Raw genomic sequence first — 6,376 nt, 5'->3', positions numbered from 1 at the left:
TCTTTAAATTTAAATAGCACATACGGATTTGTAGAGAACATAGAGATGTACATATGTATATACCTCAAAATTTCGTGTGTTCGCCCATCCATCAGCGGCAGACACTCAAGATTTTAATGCAAGTAGAAAGTAAGGTAATTTAAATTTAAAACTAATTCAATTAATGAATTAAATACAATTACAATCTGAATTGCATGGCGAATGCCTAAGGGTGCCGAGATGACAGGACAAGATTAGTAGCCTCATGGCTCTTTGGAATCTACCTTATGAGCAGTAGCGCCGGCGTCTCCAGACGCGCCGGCCTCGCCGCCGCCGCCGATTCTTTTTGAAGTTGACTACGCCGCCGCCGGAAAACCTTTCGGCCTAAACCTCTAATGCAGATGCAGATGCAAAATACTTGACACAGCATAATCAATAAACAGTGATTTCAGCGTTTACTGCAAAGAGGATTTCTGCTTAAAGGTGCAGAGCCTGCAAAAACTACTAAAAATCGCAGTAATCATTCAGTGGGTGACAGCAAAGCAAATGAGCACCTGGAATGTTTATTGACTTATTGACAATTTGTCAAATGATATTTGATTGATTTCAAGGCGGCTTAGCGAAAAACCAGAAATGGCATAGTAATATATCATTTAGTAGACTTCCAAATGAGCAGATTAGAGTTTGAGGGCAGTTCAGTTCGAATGAGGTGTCAGTGCGTAAAAGTAAATGAAAAGTAAGAGAGAAAACAAAAAAAAAATGGTATCAAAAAGCCATCTGCAAAAAGCTATGAAGAAGATAAAGAAATCAAAGAAAGCTTCGTCAGCAGATTTGTAGTTTCCAGATATATGCACATACGCACAGACATATTTCTGTATGTATGTAGGTGAATATTTGGTTTGCGAAATATTTAACAAATTGTCTGTGCACTTTCTCAGTTCTCACATTACCGCCGCTTTGTGGTTTTCAAATCCACCTTCTGGAAAGTGATTGATTTCTAAGATCATGGCGTGTATATTTATAGAAATGATACATCCTGTTCATATGTAAGTTCATTAGGGTGGTTCATAAATGCATGTGAAAAAGTAAATTCCGCATTTAAATGCTCTCACCCCCTGAGATTTTTCTATATCGATAAAAATATACTTCTTTTTTATTTCGAAATCAAAAAATATTTAGAGCAAAGTTTTATATGGGAAAGAAACCATTTTTCGTGGCAGTGGTTTCTTGACAGTCAATATTTTTCCATCTGCTTCCCTGCAGGTAGGATGACCAGACGTCCTGATTTAAGGGTCGAATTAAAGTGTCCTGACTAATTTTTCTTGTTTCCGTTTAATGTCCTAATTTTTGCAAAGCTGTCCTTTTATAAACTTTTTACTGTGTACACTGAGGGAAATAATGCATAGTAAAAATTAATACTTTATATTTGATTATCGTTTAAAAACGTTCGAATTTAAAAATAATATTTTCATACAATATTTATTACGCACGTATTTGATTGTTCACCCCTACTCACCCCAAACATGCAGAGCGCCGCTCTGAGAGTGGTGACGNGTTCGAATTTAAAAATAATATTTTCATACAATATTTATTACGCACGTATTTGATTGTTCACCCCTACTCACCCCAAACATGCAGAGCGCCGCTCTGAGAGTGGTGACGACACACACATTCATACATAGTACATACATGTTTATCCGTACAAATCGCGTGTTGAGGTGTTGAAGGATATTCAACATTTGAAAGCAACTTTATATGCCTTGGTGTAGCTGAGTGCGCAAAGATCCATGCCACAATTTGTTGATATCCGGAGATGGTCAGGGTTCGAATTCCAATGCAGGCAACATGCAAATTAAATATTTTTGTTTTTAGTTTTTGTCTTGATTATTCACTTCACGGATGCTTTTTCAGAACGAACGCGGCCATTTTAATATGCGCGTAATTGAATTGAATATTTATCAATATACAGTACTTTCGTTGACGTTTATAGTAAGATCAATTACGTTTCTATTTGATTTAAATATTTTTTTTTCCCTCAGTGTATACATATCGTTAGGCGCTTGTTTGTACATCGTGCACATAATAACATAGTGACCTACATATATACATATGTTAAAGCTAAAGTTTCCTAGCAGGTTTTTCAGAATTTGCGGCTTGAGGCGCTCAAGCTGTAACATTAAACTCATAGCTGAATAGAGCTCTGACAGCCTGAAATGCTTAGTGTTGAGTTGTACTCTAAGGTTGGTTGCGTTGTATTCTTGGTAAATAAGTGTTATAAAATTAAATGTTTCTGTTTACTTTGTCAAATATTCGCAATTGAAATTTGCCGAGCTTTAAGGGTTACTACAGAGTTGTAGTTAAATTTTTGATGTTGTAAGTTGTAGCGAGAAAACTTTGTAATCAATGGCCACCCCTCTCTGAGAACGCAACTGTATTCACAGGGAGTCAGTCTCGAGTTATATAGATTCTCGACCTGTGAATGCCGTTTTGGGCATACAACCACCCGCCGTGGACGGGAAAGAGCTTTGTCTGCCTCGGGAGACCCGCACCACAATAGCCCAACTTCGCTCTGGATTTTGCAGCAGGCTGAACGCGTACATAAGCAGAGTGAACGAAGATGTGCCCAAGCAGTGCCCGGCATGCGGAAAGTCGCCACATGACACACGGCACCTCTTCGCATATCCCCAAAACTCGACCCAGCTCGACAGACCCTGTCGCACTTCTTGAGCCTCCCCTTAGTTGAACCAGACGACAACGTTGATGGATGAGCCGGCTCGAGCGGGGTTTAGTAGCCGTTACAACAACAACAACTTGCCACACCCTTAGAAGTATTCAGGTAACTGCGTTAAAACCACATTACGTGTGTCATGGAACGTTAGTGGTTGGTTTTTCTGAGACACGTGGTTAGCGGTCTTAACAGTTGGCGACGAAGGAAAAATAATTATAAAAAAAAAAAAAAAAAGTTATTAAATAATAACCGCAAAACGTAGATACGTAGAAATTTCAAGATGACTGAAGGCAATGTGCCAATTACGCTTTTTCAAACGTCGAACATTCCGGAGTTTTCTCCACGTGATATTCCATGGAAAATGTGGAAGGAGCGACTCGAAATACATTTTTGCGAGGTTAAGTGCACGGATGACAACGTAAAGAAGGCAGTTCTGTTAAGATCAATTGGAGCAGAAGCTTACAGCGTGGTTCACAGTCTGTGCAGTCCCGAGTCCCCAGCAGCAAAAACCTACAAGGAGCTATGTGAAATTTTAAATACTCAATTCACTGCTCCAGTAATCATATTTCATGAACGAAAACAATTTCAATAATGTAACTGGATTTTACGTTTTCGCCCAGTCAAGAATTGAGTATTTTTCTTTTTATTGAATTAATGCTGAATACACAAAATATTCCATGTTTCAAGGGCAATCAAATATATGCATATAACTTTTTAATTTATTTCGCCTTTGGTGTTTTTAGCCACCTCGCACAGTGGGTCGTCCCCACATAAGCTGCGGCCAAAAGTAGTAACCGTACTACAAATTAGCTGAAATTTCGTATAAGCTCTGCTCGACACTTAGGAATGAAGAGATGTGGAAAATTAAAAAATTCAACGCGCTACCTCGCCCACAGCTCAGAGCATATGCTGGTTTTAAGCAGAAAAGCATACATCTGAAAGATCTTCAAAATCGGGTTACATTATCGTCCAGTAATTCTAGTAAACAGGCGCAAATTAAAAACAAAAAAATTTTTTGATGAAATTCGGTGTGCCCAGCTCGTTTAAGTCAGAATTTTTCAACTTGGAAGATAAGAAAGAATTTCTTATTACGGCGCCCACATTCTACACAACTTTTTTGTCTCCAAGTACAAAATTTTATGAACTTTGGAGAAAATGAACAGGCAAATTTATTTTACTGCATACAAAATTATGTGCACGATATGTACTTACACTAAAACTTTCAATTTTACCTACATTTTATATAACAAAGAACCTAGAGAACCGCCCTTTTTTCCGCTGAATGTTGAATGTGATTAATAGATTGGCGTGTCATTAATATCTACATCTTCTTCAATTTCCATTTTATATTGCATATTATTTATTTTATGTACACACCAGAGTTTTTCCGTTCAGCTCTACAATAAAAATTCAATAAATTTTACAAGAGGTGGGTCTATAAAAGGAAGAATAGAAGCTGAACTCGGCGTTTCTCGCAGCTGCAACTATTTGAGATATGACACGCATATTTAATGTTTACTTGTCCTAAGTAAAATTTAGCTCGCTTCCTAGGTCCTTTTTAAATATCCATTTTTAAAGTAAGCACGCGAAAAATTTTATACTCCCGAAAGTATGTAGAATTTCAAAGTAAACTATTTTATACATTTCAAAAGATTTACATATACAAATTTAAAGCAATGCTTGACCACAGATGTATTCAAAAACTTCTCATCAATCAGATTGGCTTTTTTCATATAAGCGCACAAGTGGAAAAATTAATTCAAATTACTTGCAAAAATTATTTGTTCTTACAAATTTATTTTTTTCGCATTTTTCCTGCTTTAAGCTCGTCCCATAACTGCAAATATGCATTTTTATCAAAAACTCTCTTTGGTTTTGGTTAGCTGGATATTTTGCTATGTATTTGCGTAGATAATTACTTTTTCAGAATTCGCTAAACCGTTTTTGCTACTTTTGGCCGCTTTAGTCCCATTGTGCCTCGCCCTGCTAGCAAGCAAATTCTTATGTATGTATGTATGTATTCATTTTCGTGCTTTCGTTTACTACATTTCAATTATTGACGCCAATCTGATGCCATTTAATTGGCGACATATTGCTATTTTCGTTCCACGTGATGGTCAAAAAAGCACAATGTGAAAATTGATTGCAATAACATATTGACACGCATGTTGCCACTTAGTCAAAACAATGTCTGGGCGTGTTCTATTTGACATTTGAGCATTTTTCATCACAACAACATTTAGTTATCGCGTCAGCTGATCCATCGCAATTTCACGCAAACAAAATAAAATCAGTAAATAAGCGCCACTCTTTGGTTCCGCATAAGATGTATGGAAAATTTAAAGTTCACACAAATTTATTTCACATCTTAATTATCACCAATTTCAAAGCTAATTATCTTTCACTTAACAACGCACTACTTGCGGCGCTTTGCAGCCTTAGCATGCCATACCGCCAAATCTGGCCGTTGGAAAAATTCCGCATTCAGCTATGGAAACATTTTTTGGTTTCTTGAGAAAGTGCATCTAAGCGTAAACCAGCCGATAAGTGTCTGCTAATTTATTGTCTGGGTGTGGTGGTAATTCATGATTTGTGACTGAGTGGTTGCAAGTGGGCGAAGTGTTTGCGCCAAATGCATTGCACTGCGATGAGTGTTGACAATTTATGGCACTGATTTATGATGATATTCTCTTAATTACTTTGATTTTATTTTTTTGTTTTTACTAGAGACAAAAAACGAGCCTTTATATTCTGTGGCAAAGCAAAGTCCGTCGCGAAGCAAGCCGGGCATTTACTAGTGTTTGGATAGTATTTTTACTCTTCTGCATATAATAAAGCTTACTAGGTATCCAGCTCTCAAGATTTTTTAACGGACTTGAAAAAAAGGAGGACTTTATCAATTCTTCGGAATATTTTTTTATGCCTGTACCCGAATCCTGTTCGATAATTCTTTTTCTATTCGAAAGCTTGTTCCTCAGTGGTGGCCCCTTACTTAATTGGTTTAGTTGCGATCATTGGATCATGAAGAAATTTAAGGTACTCCAAAATTTTTGAAGTCGGTTGTTTTTTGCTTAAAAATTACTTCTATAAAATTTTCTTAACCCAGTATGCAGCTCTCAAGAAATTTCGTCAATTTTGTACTAAACTTTCCTTAGGTTTTTTTTACTTGCTTGCTAGTTGTTGTTCAAGCGACAGTAAGAATGAAAACGAAAAAAAAAAACAAGTAAGGAAGTCTAAGTTCAAGCGGGGCCGAACATTAAATACCCGGCGCAAGTATTACATATATGGCTTTTCACCTTTCCGAAAGCTACCGCTACATGGTAAGCCGGGGTGTATCAATTTTGAATAAATTAGCGTCCTTAAATTTCGAAATATTGACGTTTCAAGCATTTCTAAAATTTACCGTTATATGAAAAGCCGTAATTTTAGTCCGATTTCAATAATTTTGAACGTTTTGCTTTTATGTGGCAAGCACAATAACCANGAGTTTGGTACAAATTGGTAGAACGGTTACCGAGATACATATATGTGATCATAAGTGGGCGGTGTCACGCCCATTTTCCAAAATGTTATGATAAGCGTATTTCCTGGTAAAGAATTGTTGCAAGCATCAATTTTTAATAAATTAGCTTTAATATTTACTGATTTATCGAAGATTTCGTATTTCTC

Source organism: Rhagoletis zephyria, unplaced genomic scaffold, assembly GCF_001687245.7.
Source record: "Rhagoletis zephyria isolate East Lansing unplaced genomic scaffold, Rhagoletis_zephyria_1.1 Rzeph_scaffold_03737, whole genome shotgun sequence".
Classification (NCBI taxonomy): Eukaryota; Metazoa; Arthropoda; class Insecta; order Diptera; family Tephritidae; genus Rhagoletis; species Rhagoletis zephyria.
The sequence above is the reverse complement of the archived record's forward strand: the minus strand, read 5'-3'. Positions refer to the sequence as shown.